Source organism: Myotis daubentonii, chromosome 6 (assembly GCF_963259705.1).
Source record: "Myotis daubentonii chromosome 6, mMyoDau2.1, whole genome shotgun sequence".
NCBI classification, from domain to species: Eukaryota; Metazoa; Chordata; class Mammalia; order Chiroptera; family Vespertilionidae; genus Myotis; species Myotis daubentonii.
Window position 1 is genome coordinate 85809852 of NC_081845.1, and position 17349 is coordinate 85827200.

The 17349-nt window shown below is 48.4% G+C and overlaps 1 pseudogene; it reads right to left on the bottom strand.

Moving 5' to 3' along the window:
* Positions 1-6738: 6738 nt before the first annotated feature.
* Positions 6739-13626, bottom strand: LOC132237623 (peroxisomal targeting signal 1 receptor-like; annotated as a pseudogene).
* Between the last annotated feature and the right edge of the window lie 3723 nt (positions 13627-17349).

Sequence of the window (17349 nt, forward strand, 5' to 3'; positions counted from 1 at the left end):
GAGTCCCGGCTGAGCCCCTGCCACACCCACACGCTGAGTCAGCTCACACCGTCTTCCTGCTCGGCTGTCAACGGAGAGGTCTCTTGGAGTGGGGCTCATCTTAAGGCCGGGACGGGAGCAGGAGCTAGGTCTGCCCCGACCACCTGTCATCTCTTTCCCCCAGAGACGACCTTTCATATAAGTAGAACCATACAGTATGCGGCCTTTGGTGCCTGCCCTCTTTCATAATGTTTTTGAGGTTTACCAATGTTGTAGCAAGTGTCAGTAGTTTGTTCCTCTTTAAAACAAAACAAAACAAAACAAAACAAAACAGTTTTACTGAACACATAAGGAAAAAAAGAAAAACAGCTTTACTGAGAGGAAATTTAGTATATGCAGTCATCACCACAGTCAACTTTGTAGCATTTTCATCACCTCAAAAAGATATCCTATACTCTTTAGCTATCAGTCTTTTTTAAAAAACACATATTTTTATTGATTTCAGAGAGGAAATGAGAGGGAAAGGAGATAGAAACATCAATGATGAGAGAGGATCATTGATCAGCTGCCTCCTGGACGCCCCCTACTGGGGATCAAACCTGCAACCAGGGCATGTGCCCTGACTGGAATCAAACCGTGACCTCCTCCATCATAGGTCAAAGCTCAACCACTGAGTAACCTAGCCAGGCTAGCTATCAGTCTTTTATTCCTAATCATCCTTGACACCCCAGCCCTAGTCTCCTATCTGTCTTTATAGATTTCCCTATTTTTGACTTTCATGTGAATGGAATCATCCTATCTAATAAAAGAGAAACATGGTAATTAGCCGTACATCCGCTACCCTTCCCATGGGCTAATCAGGGCGATATGCAAATTAACTGCCAGCCAAGATGGCAGCCGGCAGCCAGGCAGCTTGAAGCTAACATGAGGCTTGCTTGCTTCAGTGACGGAGGAATCCAACGTTCCCCGCCTGCCTTGCCGGCCTCTGAGCTTGCAGCTTGAAACATTGTTACAAATATAGAAGCTAAACAAAACCCCAGAAACCTGCTTTCAGCCCACCAGGATCTCAGAGCTGGAGTTGATACAGTGTTTCGATTATAGAATCCAAACAAACCAGATACCTGCTTTCAGCAGCAGAGGCTTCAGAGCTGGAGCCAGAGCTAAAGGTGTCCCACCCTGATCCAGGACACCCTTCAGGGCAAACCAGCCGGCCCCCACCTGTGCACCAAGCCTCTATCCTATATAGTAAAAGGGTAATATGCCTCCCAGCACCAGGATCAGCGGAGCTGCGAGGCCTCCCGGCACCAGGATCAGCGTGACAGGGGGCAGCGCTCAGACCCCCTGATCACCCTGTGGCTCTGTGTGTGACAGGGGACGGGGCCACAACCTCCCTATCCGCCCTGCTCTGTTCGTGACAGGGGACGGCACCCCAACCCCCTGATCAGCCCTGCTCTGTGCCTGATAGGGGGGAGCTCCCCAACCCCCTGATCACCCTGCGGCTCTGTGTGTGACAGGGTGCGGCGCCCCAACACCCCCCCCCCATGGGCCCTGCTCTGTGTGTGATGGGGTAGAGCCATAACCTCCCCATCGGCCCTGCCCTGAGTGTGACAGGGGGCGGTGCTCCAACTCCCCTATCGGCTCTACTCTGTGAGTGATAGTGGGGAGCTCAACCCCCTGATCGGCCCTGCTCTGTGCGTGACAGGGGGCAGCGCCCCAAACCCCTGATTCGCCCTGCTCTGTGCATGACAGGGGGTGGTGCTGCAACCTCCCCATCGACCCTGCCTTGAGTGTGACAGGGGGCGGTGCCCCAACCCCCCAATCGGCCCTACCCTGAGCACGACTGAGGGTGGCATCGCAACCTCCCGATCTGCCCTGCTCTGTGCATGACAGGGGGCGGCGCCCCAACTCCCCAATCGGCCCTGCTCTGAGCCTGACCAGGGGCTGCACCTAGGGATTGGGCCTGCCCTCTGCCACCCGGGAGCAGGCCTAAGCCAGCAGGTCGTTATCTCCTGAGGGGTCCCAGACTGCGAGAGGGCACAGGCCATGCTGAGGGACCCCCCCTCCCCCCCGAGTGCACAAATTTTTGTGCACCGGGCCTCTAGTCTCTCTATATAAAAGGCCAATATGCTAAGTGTCCCTCCCACTGTCTGACCAGTCGCTATGATGTGCACTGACCACCAGGGGGCAGACGTTCAACGCAGGAGCTGCCGAGCTGCAGTGACATAGCAGCTGCGGTTCTTGGGTGACACACCCCGAAACCAGAGAGGAGGGAGCCCGATTCCTCAAAGGGCCACCCGATTCCACCTTTAGCTGTGGGTGATGTTGCTGAGGCACTGTCAGCCCCAAATCTGGTTTACTGCACACTTGTGTTTGCGTTCTACACCCTGTACAACAGCAACTTTGCAGAGTGCCCTCTCGCACCCCAGGACCCCTTCGGGGATGTTGGAGAGCTGGTTTCGGCCCCATCCCCACAGGCCAGACCGAGGAACCCCATCTGCCAGAGGGACCCGGCTCATTCTGCAGATACCGGGGAAGGGACTGCGGGAGGTTGGCTCCAGAGTATGTCTGGCCCGTCTCACCGAGTCCTACCTCAGTGGCCACCTTCTAATTAATTTCCTTTCAATGTGCATGAATTCATGCACCAGGCCAATAGTATAATATGTGGACTTTTGTGACTGGCTTCTTTCACTTAGTATAATGTTTTCAAGGCTCATCTAAGTTGTAGCCTGCATCAGTACTTCATTCTTTTTTTGGTTTTTAATTTTTATTTATTGATTTTTAGAAAGAGTCGGAGTGGCTCAGTTGACTGAACATTGTTCTGTGAACCAAAAGGTTGCTGGTTTGATTCTGATCAAGGCACATACCTGGGTTGTGAGTTCAATCCCCAGTGGGGACTCATATGGCAGACAACTGATCGATGTTTCTTTCTTACATCAGTGTTTCTCTCTTTCTCTCTCTCTCTCTCTCTCTCTCTCTCTCTCTCTCTTTCTGTCTCTGTCTCTCTCTCCCCCTTTCTCTCTTTCTTTCCCTTCCTCTTTCTAAGCATGTCCATACTGAGGACTAAAAAATAAAATTAAGCATACAGTTCAGTGGTATTAAATATATTCACATTATTGGTATACACTCTGGACTGGTTGTTTTGTGTATGAAAGGCATGCGTGTAGGCTAGTTGTTATTATATTTAGGAACTAGAGGCCCAGCGCGCATGAAATCATGCATGAGTAGCTCGCTTCCACTTGCCTCAGCTGGCCGCCCCAGCCTCCCCCGCTCCTAGCCCTCTGCTGCTAGTAGCTCTCTGCCACTAGTAGCTTGCGCCCCCGCCCTGCCCTCTGTGAGAGCCGCTGCTTGTTTGGTCATGACGGCGTTAAGGTGTCCCGACCACAGGCCTTTTATTAATATAGATTAGCGACCCTGGGAAGGGCAGTTTCTTTCCAGCCAGAAAGTTTTTTTAAGATGTTATGATATATAGTACATTTAAAAAATGTTTACAATACGATGTGTCTTTCTTTCTTTTTTTAAATATATTTTTATTGATTTCAGAGAGGAAGTGAAAGGAAGAGAGAAATAGAAACATCAGTGATGAAAGAGAATCATGGATTGGCTGCCTCCTGCATGCCCCCTACTGGGGATCCAGCCTTCAACCCAGGCATGTGCCCTTGACTGGAATTGAACCTGGAACTCTTCAGTCCACAGGCTGATGCTCTATGCACTGAGCCAAACCAGCTAGGGCTCTTTCTTTCTTTCTTATTTGTTAATCCTTACCCAAGGATATTTTTCCCTTGACTTTTTTTTTTAGAGAGAGTGGAAGGGAGGAGGAGAGACAGAGAGAAACATCGCTGTGAGACACATCGATTGGTTGCCTCCTACATGTGCCCCAACTGGGGCCAGGGATTGTGAGGTATGTGCCCTTAAACAGAATCGAACCTGGGACCCTTTAGTCTGCCAGCCAACACTCTATCCACTAAGCTGCACCGGCTAGGGCACAATGTGTTTTTCTTATGATATATATTTTTTCCCTCTAAACTTTTATTTTTATTATTTTTTATTTTTTAAATGTTTATTGTTGAAAGTATTACAGATACCCCTCATTTTCCCCCCATTGCCCCACTACACCCAGTTCCTGCCCCGCCCCAGGCCTTCACCACTCTATTATTTGTGTCTATAGATAAGATCTTTGGTTAATCTCTTCCTGCCCTTCTGAGATGCCTCAGTCTTCTCCATGCTTCCATGCCTCTGATTCTATTTTATTCACCAGTTTGTTTCGTTCATTAGATTTCTTGTTCATTTGGTTTTTTATTATTATTATTTTTAATTGATTTTTTTTACAGAGAGGAAGGGAGAGGGATAGAGAGTTAGAAACATTGATGAGAGAGAAATATCGATCAGCTGCCTCCTGCACACCACCTACTGGGGATGTGCCCGCAACCAAGGTACATGCCCTTGACCAGAATCGAACCTGGGACCCTTCAGTCTACTAGCCGACGCTCTATCCACTGAGCCAAACCGGTTAGGGCTATTTTATATATATAATTGATTTCAGAGAGGAAGCGTGAGAGGGGGAGAGATAGAAACATCAATGATAAGAGAGTCATTGATTGGCTGCCTCCTGCACGCGTGCCCCCCCCCCCCAACTGGAGATCGAGCCCACAACCTGGGCATGTGCCCTTGACCAGAATCGAACCTGGGACCCTTCAGTCTGCAGGCCGATGTGCTATCTACTGAGCCAAACCAGTTAAGGCTTGTTCATTTATTTTTATTTTTAGATTCAATTGTTGATAGATATGCATTTGTTGTGTTCATATATTTTTTAAAAAATATTTTTTAATTGATTTTTTACAGAGAGGAAGGGAGAGGGATAGAGAGTCAGAAACACCGATCAGCTGCCTCCTGCACACCCCTTACTGGATATGTGCCCACAACCATGGTACATGCCCTTGACTGGAATCAAACCTGGGACCCTTCAGTCCACAGGCTGACACTCTATCCACTGAACCAAACAAGTCAGGGCTATTGTTCATATATTTTATTTCTCCTCCTCCTCCTCCTCCTCCTCCTCCTCCTCCTCCTCCTCCTCCTCCTCCTTCTCCTCCTCCTTCTCCTTCTCCTCCTCCTTCTCATTCTTCTTCTCCTTCTTCATCATCACCATCATCTTCTTCTTCTACCTCCTCCTCTTTTTAAAGAATACCCTTCAACATTTCAGGTAATGCTGGTTTGGTGGTGATGAATTCCTTTAGCTTTTTCTTGTTTTAAAGCTCTTTATCTGACCCTCAATTCTAAATGAGAGCTTTGCTGGGTAGAGTAATTTTGGTTGTAGGTTCTTACTATTCATCACTTTGAATATTTCTTACCACTCTCTTCTGGCCTGCAAAGTTTCTGTTGAGAAATCAGCTGACAGTTGTATGGGCACTCCCTTGTAGGTAACTAATTGCTTTTTTCTTGATGCTTTTAAGAATCTCTCTTTGTCTTTAACCCTTGATATTTTAATTATGATGTCTTGGTGTGGGTCTCTTTGGGTTCCTCTTGTTTGGGACTCTCTGCATTTCCTGGACTTGTAAGTATATTTATTTCACCAGGTAGGGGAAGTTTTCTGTCATTATTTCTTCAAATAGGTTTTCAATATCTTGCTCTCTCTCTTCTTCTGGCACTCCCATTAAAAGCGAATGTTGGGCCGTAACCGGTTTGGCTCAGTGGATGGAGCATCAGCCTGCGGACTGAAGGGTCCCGGGTTCAATTCTGGTTGGGGGCGTGTGCCTGGGTTGCGGGCACATCTCCGGTGGGGAGTGTGCAGCAGGCAGCTGATCGATGTTTCTCTCTCATCAATGTTTCTGGCTCTCAATCCTTCTCCCTTCCTCTCTGTAAAAAATCAATAAAATATATCAAAAAAAAAAAAGTGAATGTTGGTATGCTTGAAGTTGTTCCAGAGGCTCCTTACATGCTCTTCATATTTTTGGACTCTCTTTTTCTTTTTGCTCTTCTGCTTAGGTATTTTTTGCTTCCTCATATTTCAAGTCATTGATTTGGTTCTTGGACTCCTTTACTCTACTGTTGAATCCCTGTAAATTCTTCTTCTTTTTTTTTTTTAAAGATTCCCTCATTTAAAAAAAAATATTTTATTGATTTTTTTAGAGAGAAGAAGGGAGAGGCATAGAGAGCCAGAAACATCCATGAGAGAGATCAATCAGCTGCCTCCTGCACGCCCCCCAGTGGGGATGTGCCCGCAACCAAGGTACATGCCCTTGACCGGAATGGAACCTGGGACCCCTGAGTCCGCAGGCCGACGCTCTATCCACTGAGCCAAACCGGTTCGGCTGTAAATTATTCTTTATTTTGGTTAGTGTATGCTTAATTTGTGACTGGTCCTTTTTTATGTCTTTGACATTCTTACTAAGATTCTTGAAAGTCTCATGAAGATCCTTGAGTAACCGTATCACCATGGTTTTAAACTCTGTATCCAGTAGTTTGCTTGCTTCTGTTTCTTTCATTTGTGACATGTTTCTTTGTCTCCACATTTTGGCTGCTTCCCTGTGTTTGTTTCTAAGTATTAGGTAGAGCTGCTATGTCTCCTGGAATTGGTAGAGTGGCCTTGTGTAAAAGGTGTCCTGTTGGGCCCAATGGCTCAGCCTTCTCAGTCACCTGAGTTGGGCACTCTAGGTACTCCCCTGTGTGGGCTGTGTGCACAATCTTTTAGGGCCTTGATTGCTGTTGGTGTCTGGGGGAGGAATTTTTTTCTTCCTACAAATATTTTAGAGTTTTATTTTAAAATCATTTACTCATATTCATACAAAGAAAAAGAAATCTCAGAATGGAACCTTGGGACCCTGGTAGTTTAAAAAAAATTTTTCTGATCATTAGCTACTAATGACAAGGCAAGAGGCTCAACAGTCATTTCTGGAGGTTAATGTAGCTCCCCATGCAGGGCACAGGTGAGAAGAATCCAAGAGGCTCCCTCTTCCCTCAGTCTTCACCTTGCAGAGGTACTATAGGGGAAAGGGATTATTTTACACTCTCCCCTAGAAACACTTCAAGACGTACAGCAGAGTCCTAAGGTAACACTGAACCATCTCTTTGCTAGGAATTTGGCACGATGGCAATTTCTGAAGCAACTTTCCAGAAGAGCTACTAGTTCAATTCCTACTCACAGGTCTAAGAGGAGGAGGGACTCCTGCACTCACCTCCCACGTCCCAATGCCGTCCTTCCACCAAAGGGCACAGAGCACAGCCCTTGACCTGATCCCATCAGGTCCCTTCTAGGCTAGCTAATTCCACAAGTGAGCCTTCCTGCTACCCAACACCCAAACACTGTGTAGCAATTTACCCTGGCAGCTCTTGAGGACCCCCAGACAGTGAGGCCAGCATTCCTGTGTGCAGCATCGTACCCAGGGAATCTGAGCAACAGCCAGGAGAGGTCCAAGGACAGAACTATGAGCACCCCTACCAAAACTTGACTCTGCTGAGCCAAATCAACATTTAAGTCCAACAGGCCAACTCCTGCCATCCCGCCCTAGATATGGTCATCACAGAGGTGCATGGTAGAAGAATGGCCTACACATAACTGCCCAAGGAAGCTGTACTATTATCAATTCCCAGTAAAAGGGGGAGGGGGGACAGACATTACAAATGTGGTAGACCCTATGAGAAATGGCAGCTGATGACAACAGTTACCCTATTATCTCTGGGTCCTACCCAAAAAGCAGCACTAAGAAAGGGCATGATATGCAGAGATCTGTAGCCAGGTGTACACCCTTGAATTACCAAGGGACTCCAGAGATAGAGCTCACTTTCCTACAATTATGTAGGAACTAGAACAAAGACTACCCACCCCTACACTGAGGCCACTCCTGAGAGGCCGTACCGCTTATGATCATCAGCCCACCCCCTTGGTAGGCCCATTTGGGGAGAGGGAGTCACATCCAGAGCGGGGACCCCTCCAGGCAGACACTCACAGGGCAGCCCATCCCACTGTCACTGGGGCAGGCCAAACATAGTTAAGAGGGCGGACAGGTCCCGGGCATCAGCCGCCCCACAGGCGTCGCTCTGGCCTAACATGGACAATGCCAAACGCAGGTGCTCCAGATGTTCTCTGACATGGCGCCCCCTTCACCCCGAGGGCCCCGGCTTTTCCTCTGCGTGTTCAAGGCCTCCAAAAAGTGTTCCACAGCCTCCCGATGAGCCCCAAGGTTGATGCAGCTGACGCCCAGGTTATAGCGGGACCGTAGACAGCCTGGTTGCAGCGCGAGGGCTGGACGGTATGCAGCTGGTTTCCATTGGCTAGGGTGGCCCCTAGTTTATTCCACAGCAAATAGTCATTGGGGCGAACGCTGAGGGCAGCTCTGTGAAACAGTCCACTGCCTTGTCATACTCCCCACTCAGGTTGAAAATGGCCCCTAACCCACACTGCGCATCAGGGTCAATATTTGTCGGGTCCAGGCACACAGCTGCCAGGAAGAGCTCTGTCACTTCAAGAAACAGGGAGACAGACAACAGAGATCCCAGGATGCGCTTGCTTGGGCCCAGTCCTGCGCCACTCTTCTTCCCCGGGCACCACCAGGTGGGCATAGGCTGGTGTATAGCGCAGCCAGTCTCGCAGGGTTTCACAGGCCTGTCGCTGCAGGGACTCGCTGGTGAAGCTGACAGCCAGTGCCATCAATGCTGTCTGGTTATCTGGCTTTAGCTCCAGACACTTCCATGATGTGCTGGTGGCTAATAGTTCTTGTTCATTCTCTGCCTGTGTGGTGCCCAGATACTGCCAAGCTTCCATGTGCTTAGGGTCCTGCCGCACAGCCGCCTCAAAAAGCAGCACAGCATTCAGCAGGTCCCCATCCTGAAGTCGCCGCAGCCCTTCCTCGAAAGGCTGGGGGTGGTCACGCAGGGGGTTCTCCTCCTCAAACTGGTACCCCTTATCATAGGAAACAGTCGTGATGTCATCATAGTCAGAAAGCCAGGGGTGAACCTCAGCATCCCGTTTCGCCATCTCCTCCAACTCTGCCTGCAACTTGTCCCAGAAATCGACATCAGACTCCATATCAAGGGCAGCTGTGTTCCCTGGTCTTGTGAACTGGTCAACCCAGGCATCTGATGTACCCTCAGAGTTAGCCAATTTGGGGTTATCCACTTTGGCCACAAAGTCACTGGCAGCATGCTGTAGATCATCCTCAGGATGATAATCATCACACCAGCGATCACTGGCACTTGTTCCCTCAGGCTCTCCCAGCCACAGCTTCTCCTCTGACAGTTCCAGATATTCCTCAGCACAGTGGGCAGAGACCCAGACAAAGGGTCTGTAACTTCAGAGATGAATTTTTGGGACTAGTCCGTCTCATTATAATCCTGCGTTACATCCACAGCATCTCCAGCTGCAAGAAACTCCTGGGCCCAGTTCTCAGACAAGGCCAAGTCTGCCACCCCAGGGGCTCTTTGGGGTGCCTGGCGGAAACTTGACTGTTCAATCTCTGCATCTCTGCCAGGAGGTCATCCATCTTGAAGGCCTGAGGGGCACGCGATATAAGTGGTTCATTCTGGTCCTGGAGGAATTCGGCCACCAACTCATCTTCAGAGGCTACCCCCAAAGGCTTAGGGACCTCCTCGGAGGCTGGGGTTCCCGGTGGCCACGGACCGGGCCTCAGTCCCTCCTGCCGAAGGGCCTTATCCTGGGTGAAGTGCCCGGCCAGCTTCATGAGCAGGTTGGCAACCCCCGCATTCGGCCTCCACCAGCTCCCACATCGCCACGGCGACCGCCAGATCTCTGATGGGCAGAGAAGGTGAGGAACTCAGGTCCCTCAGTCACACCCAAACCACAACCCAGCCAGTATCGTCGCTCGCCGTGCTGCCCAACTGACCCGCCAAGACTCTGTGGGAGGAATTGACCTCCAGGTCAATTGGCTGTGAGAAACAGCTGTGACTACAGTAGGAAGCTGCTGTGCAGGAAACACCCCTATGGAGCAGGACTTGCTCCAGTGGGGCTTTGGTGTTCACTGAGTCTGCCTCTTGAGTGTATCACTTGTGGGTGTTACAGTTGTAATCTGCGATGTTCTGTTTTTTAGTTGAAAAAATTTTAAGTATAATTTTATTAATTTCAGAGAGGAAGGGAGAGGGAGAGAGAGATAGAGACATCAATGATGAGAATCATTGATTGGCTGCCTCCTGCATGCCCCCTTCTGGGGATTGAGCCTGCAACCTGGGCATGTGCACTGACTGGGAATCAAACCGTGACCTCCTCATTCATAGGTTGATGCTCAACCACTGAACCATGCCAGTGGGGCTTTAGTTGAATTGTTGATGTGGTTGTGGGTGGCTGTCCACCAGGTGCACTGGCTCTAGGGCCATCAGGGAAGTGCAAAGTCAGCCACTGCCTGGGGCCACCCATCAGGAGCTACAGAGGGATCTGCAGACGGCTGCTATTTTCTATTTGTATTGGACTTTGCTTTGCCCATGCAAAGCCCAGCTATGAAGCAAGGCAGGCTGGTGCTAGTGCCGGGTCTTGGGCCTTTTGTTGATAGGTTTTGGGCATGCAGTCACCAGCTGCAGCTTGTTTGAGAGATTTTAGCAAAGTCTGAAGCCTGAGCCAGGACAGGCCATTCATATGAACAAGCTGCTGCAAACAGCTTGGGTAGGGCTTCGAATTGGATGGGGAATGGTCTCAGGGAATCCCCAGGGCGGAGCAAACAGTGTGCTTCAGGCTGATGGAGACTGAGACATGGCTGTCAGTCAGTCCTGGGATGGAGGAGATCCCAGCATAGGAACAATGACCCCTGTGAGCACCCCTGTTTGAGAGAAAGCTGCCCCCAAGTTTCTGCTCTAATGCCAGACAATCCAGTTCCTCCCCATATGTGTCTGGGTCCCCCATAGCTGCCCAGTACTGCGAGTCTGAGTAAGTTTGTGCACCGGCCCTTTAAATGGAACACCTGGGACTCCAGCAGCCTCCAAGTCACTCAGCCACAATCCCTGCTGGTTTTTACAGCCTGTATTTGTGGGGACTTTTCTTCCCAGCTCTGGAACCCTGGGATGGGGACCTGGTGTGGGGCTGGGACCCCTTGCTCCTCATGGGCAGCCTCCGAAGAGAGATGGCCCTCCTGATTAAAAAAAACAGCATATATGGGTGTAGGACCAGCCTCTCCTACCAGTCTCAATGTGCTTTCTTCTTTATTTCTCTAGTTGTAGGACTTCCATTCATCCAGCTTTCAGGCAGTTCTCTCACAGCTTCTGTGAATCAGTAATTCAAAAATGACTTGGCTGTGAGATTCTGAATGGAGGTTTTTCATGAAATTTTGGTCAGATATTATCTGGGGTTGCAGTCATCTCAACATTTGATTGGAGCTGGAGGATCTGTTTCTAAGGTAGTTCATTCACATGGTGAGCAAGCAGGCAATGACTGTTCGTAGGTTGTCTCAGGTCCTCTCCACATGGCCTCTCTATTGGGCTGCTTGAGTGTCTTTATGATGGGGTAGTTGGCTTTCCCAAGAGCAAACAACCCAAAAGAGCAAGGTGGAAGCTGCAATGCCCTTTATGACCCAGCCTTGGTCATCACACATCCTATATAATAAAGAGCTAATATGCAAATGGTCATCGCACCCTCATGCTGTCACACCTTAACAGCTCAGACACTCAGTACTGGGGAGAGAGCAATGGGGACCAGCCAGGCACAAATGAGCTTGTGAGAGAGGAATGGGGACCAGCCAGGCTGCGGCCTGGGGGAGGGACAAGTTGCCTGCCCCACGGTCTCGGGCACCAGAGGCTGCACCTGCACCTGCAGCCCGGGAGAGGGACAAGCTGCCCACCCTGAGGTCCTGGGTGCCAGCGCCTGCGGTTGCGGTTCCAGGTGCCAGCAGCTGCACCTGCGGCCCAGGAGAGGGACAAGCCACACTCCCCTAACCACCTCTGCCTCGCCCCGCACCCAGGACCCAAGATTTCCTCCTCCGGCTGGTTACAGACACCCAGGACCCGGATGATCAGGCCAGAAGGAGAGCAGTTAGGGGCGATCAGATCAGTAGGGGAGCAGTTAGGGGCGATCAGGCAGGCAGGCAGGCAGGTGAGTGGTTAGGAGCCAGCAGTCCTGGATTGTGAGAGGCAGTTGGACATCCCCCAAGGGGTCCAGGATTGGAGAGGGTGCAGGCCAGGCTGAGGGATCCCTCCCCATGCACGAATTTCATGCACTGGGCCTCTAGTCTATATATAGAAAAGCCTAAGTGACCGTTACCACAGGTCACTATGATGACACACTGATCACCAGGGGGCAGATGCTCAATGCAGGAGCTGCCCCCTGGTGATCAGTGCACTCCCACAGTGGGAGTGCCGCTCAGCTAACCGACCTGTCCCCGGTGGCCCACCAGCCTGGCAGCAGCCACTCATTCCCTCAGTAGTCCTGCAAGTCCAATCTCCGGAGAACAGGCCAGGCACCGGCGGACTGGCACTCCGGGCACAATCCCGACAGCACTGCCGGCCTCCTGGAAGTCAGCCTTGGGCACCGTGGCTGCTTCCCCTCCCTAGATGCTCTGCAAGGAAGAAACGATATAAAAGCGGCTGCCAGGTAGCTCCTGACAACCAGCGCAGGATGAGTGCCAGACACAGGGCTCTCGGCTGGCGAGCACCACTGTGGCAGCGCGAGCCTCTCCCAATCAGGAATGACTGGGCGCAAGCCCATGGCAGGCACAGTGGGGCCAGAATGAGTGGGAGCGGCAGACAGGAGCGACAGGCGGTGTTGAACTGCTGGTTTCAGCCCAATCCCTTTAGGCCACGCCAAGGGACCCCACGCGTGCATGAATTCATGCACTGGGCCTCTAGTTAATTATATAAACCAGACCTGATTCAGTGAGGAAGAGAACAACTCAAGGGTATGAATATCAGGAGTCAGGATCCTTGGGAGCTATCTTGGAGACTGGCTACCAGAGCAGGTAAATAGCAAAGCTGAGATTCAGCTCAAGGCAATCTTGCCCCAGTGTTGAGAATCGTAATTACCATGTTATACTGCCTAATTATGTGCTAAGATTTGGGCTGAGTGGGAAGTATGACTTCTGTAAAGTGAGAGAAGGGCAATTGAGATTGGGAAGGTAACGTTCTTTTTAGGAAAAAAGATCAATTTTAGGAAAATAGCATTTGAAAATTGAGTATCTGGAAACGGATTCTTTCAAAATTATCCATACTGTAAACTTTTTGGAAAGTTGCCTTGAGCCCTAGACTGCTGTCCTGGATGACTGTTCCATACCTGCTCCAACCTCCTACACCTTCTTCCCTTATCATTCCCTACTGATAACATTGCTTCCTCATCCAGAGAGAAAATTAAAGCACCCACCACCACATCTACCCACTGACAGTCTGTACCCCTATGCTTTGCCTGCCCTTCCCCTGCTATAAGTGGTCTGTCTCTGCTTCCAAGCCAACTCTTTGACTGGGTACTAGACCTTTTCTCCTCTCAAATACGGACATTGGGCCTGCCAGCCATTCACCCCTCTATCTTCAATTTCTCTTATTCCCATCATTTCCATCAAGTATGTAAGGCTATGTTATTTCCATTCTTTTTTAAAATCCTCACCTAAGGATATATTTTTTAACTTTTTATTGATTAAGGTATTACAAATGTGTCTTTATCCCCCCAATTGTCTCCTCATCCCCCCAGTCTTGCCCTCACCCTCACCCCCTGTTGTCTGCATTCATCGTTTATGCTTAATATGCATGCATACAAGTCCTTTAGTTGATCTCTCCCCCGTACTCTCACCCTCCCCTAGGATATTTTTTTCCATTGATTTTCAGACAGAGTGTGTGAGAGAGAGAAACATTGACATGAGAGAGACACATTGACTAATTGCCTCCCCCCCCCCCTAGATCTGGGGATGGAACCTGAAACCAAGGTACATGCCCTTGACTGGGAATTGAATCCGAAACCCTTTGGTCCGAAGGTGGACGCTCTAACCACTGAGCAAAGCTAGCCAGAGCATCTTTCATATGTAATCGTTCTCATGGTTCATGATATTTAAAAAATATTTTTTTTATTGATTATATTGATTTCAGAGAAGAAGGAAGAGGGAGCAAAAAAGATAGAAACATCAATGATGAGAGAGAATCATTGATTGGCTGACTCCTGCACACCTTTCACTGGGGATAGAGCCCACAACCCAGGCATGTGCCCTGACTGGGAATGGAACCGTGACCTCCTGGTTCATAGGTTGACACTCAACTACTGAGCCACGCCAGTCAGGCTGGTTCGTGGTATTGTTGGAGAGACATAATTTATAGACACAATGGGACCTGTAATTAAATATATGAAAATGGAAAATTAAAGTATAACATAACAAATGATAGTGTGCTAATCTGCATGGATTCTTTAATAATGCGATAGAAGTTTAGAAAATACAGGTATAAGTGTGGTCTTAGGTGGTATAGAAAAAAGAGAACTGAGGACAGCTTTCTGAAATGCTATGTTGGTCAGAGTTCTCAGTTGCAAGCAACGGAAATAGATTCTGATTTTAAGTTAAGCTATAAATAGCTCACAGAATCACTGGGAAAGCTGGAGACCTAGGCTCTGAGCCTAAACAGCTATAACCACAGCTCAACCATAAACAGTGTCTGGTGAGGACACTGCTGTCCACTAGATGGCAGGCCTCACATCACTGACATCGGCCGGCTGGGGACCTGAGCTCCGCAGTTACCACAGCTGCCATGGAAACCGGGAGTTGCTGCTGCCAGAAACACTCTTCTATCGACACTGCTTCTTTTCACCAGTAACTCCAGAGTAAAAGCCTAAGGTAGCTGCACCTGATTGGCCCCGCTAAGGTTAGTGTCAGCACCAGGTGCAGAAGGGGGCGGGGAAAGCAAGTATCTGGCATTTTCGGCTTCTACAGTGAGGTCTGCTGCATAAAGGATTTCATAAGGTGGGAAAATTCTCAGATACTGAGCAGCCTCCACTTCCATATCCCTTCTCACAAAAATAAATGTGTACTTACAGTTGGTCATGGCTGCTAGAGGGAAGGAAAGGGGAGGAGAATGGTTGGTCAAGAGATCAAGAAATGGTCCAGGGCAGTGGGAATGAGCCTTTGAAGAAACATGAGAGGAGCATTCGAGGAAGGGGGCCAAGTGCCTCAGAAAGTTCTAGAAAGAATATGAGGGGCTTCATATATGAATACAGAGGGGTGTCCTGTGACCTCACTAATTTCAGGCGAGTGTGAAGGTAGAAGCCAATTACAGGAAATTATGGAGAGAATGAGTATAAAGACAGGAATCTGGTATTGAGGCTATTGAAAATGTTTGTCTCTGGTAATCATCACAAAAACTATCTGATGTGTTTTGATTACTAATGAAGATGATAACTCTGACTGGGTAACTAAGTTGGTTAGAGCACTGCCCCCATATGCCAAGGTTGTGCGTTTGATCCCCTCATCAGGGCACAGACAAGAATTAACCAATGAATGCATTAGTAAGTGGAACAACAAATTGGACGTTCTCTCTCTCTCTCTCTCTCTCTCTCTCTCTCTCTCTCTCTCCTTCCTCTCTTCCTCGCCCCCTCTCTGCAGATCAATCAATAAAAATGTTTTAAAAAGCTGAACTTTTGTGTCTTAATCTCCTTTTTTATAAGAACACCAGTCATATTGGATCAGGGGCTCCCTAACCACAGCATTTTTACTTAAATATCTCTTTAAAGGCCCTATCTCCAAATGCAGTCACATTACAAGGTACTGAGGTTTAAGGCTTCAACATATTGTTAGCAGTGATGTGGGCTCTGGGTACTTGAGTTCAACAAAGAAGGAATTCAGAGCCAAGAGCTTGAACACAAGAGGAAGTTTATTTAGCGTGCAAAATGAAAGTGCTCTGGGAGAGAACATTCAGGTGGGCTGCTCAGAGAGCTGCCTTGGCCTTTTAGAGAGAAAGGCACGGAGGCAGGAGAAGTGAGTCAGCTTGGACTCAGGAAACAAGTTACAGAGGCAAAAGAAAGGCCCTTGGAGACAGGTTCAGAGGGTTAGTTTGGGAGGAGCTGCTGCTGCCCCTTGCTCCCCTGGTTGCAGGTCTCCTGGGAACCTTTAGAACTTAGGAGAAAGAAAGCAAAGGTATGTGCCTGCGGAAAGAAGTGGGGAGGGGAAGGCCCAGGTGTGCTCTAGGGAGTAGCTTGCTGGATCCTTTGTTTTCTAAAGGCAGAAATTTTAGAGAAGGTCTCAGGGGAGAATATTCATCAGCTTTCCAGATATGTCCTTTATTATGCTGATGTATCAAAATGAGCATATAAGGTCAGGGTCTTGGTCTTTACTGATTGATTGGCACTAGGGTAGGGGGGTCATTGGTCATTACATCTGGTCCTGATGCCAACTATGGCATGACTTCATCTGGTTTTGCTGTTTTTCTGGGCCTGGAGCTAAAGCACAACTGAGGCCTAGATGCTATATCCAATTTGACCAAAACTCTGTCTTTGTGGTCAACAGATCGGAGGCTTTGTTCTTAAGATTATTTGATGCAGATAAGAACCTCATTGTCCTGAGGGCTTAATACTTAAGGGGGTGGTCATGCAAGGGAGAAGGAGGCAGGCGAGTCAGGGTGCTGGGTGGGCCCAGTTTGAATCAGCTGTCTGTTTCAGTATCCCCATTCCACTTGCCAAGGAATTTTCCTGGCTTCTTACTATCCTGCCTCAATATAAATTTGGGGGGCAGGGACACAATTCAGCTCATATCATGTATATTCTTCCTAGATGTTTCAAGAGCATCAAGATCATCCTATTTTGTCTTCTAGTAGGCTTTATTATTTTACTTTTTCACACTTAGGTTTAAACTCCATCTGAAACTGACTTTTGTATGTAGTATTAGCCTGAGGATCAAGGTTCTTTATTTTTATTCCTATATGGACATCCAATTATTGGTGACTCAGCACCAATTATTGAAAACTTCATCCTTTTCCTACTGAATTGCAGTGGCAATTTTGTTGTAAATCAGGTGACCACACGTATGTTATTCTCTTTTCTGTTCCATTGGTCTATTTGTTTATCTTCATACTTGACCATTCTGCTTTAAGTACTGTAGCTTTATAAGTTGTCTTATATCTGAAAGTATAAGATATAACTTCATTATTCTTCCAGATTGTCTAAGATATTCTTGGGTCTTTGCATTTCCATATAAACCTTAGAATCAACTTGACAATGTCCACAAAATAAATTTGCAGGAATAGTGATTGGAATTGCATTGAATTAACATCTTTATAATATTAATTCTTATAAATCTTAAGCTTTATTTCGGTCTTTTAGACTTTCTTTTATCAATGTCTTGAGTTTTCAGTTGAATGGTCTTGCCCATCTTTTAAGTGTTTAGTGTTTTATTATGATAATGTTAATGGCATCATTTCAAAACTTTTCATCTTCACTGGGCCAGCGTGGCTTGGTGGTTGAGCATTGACTTATGAACC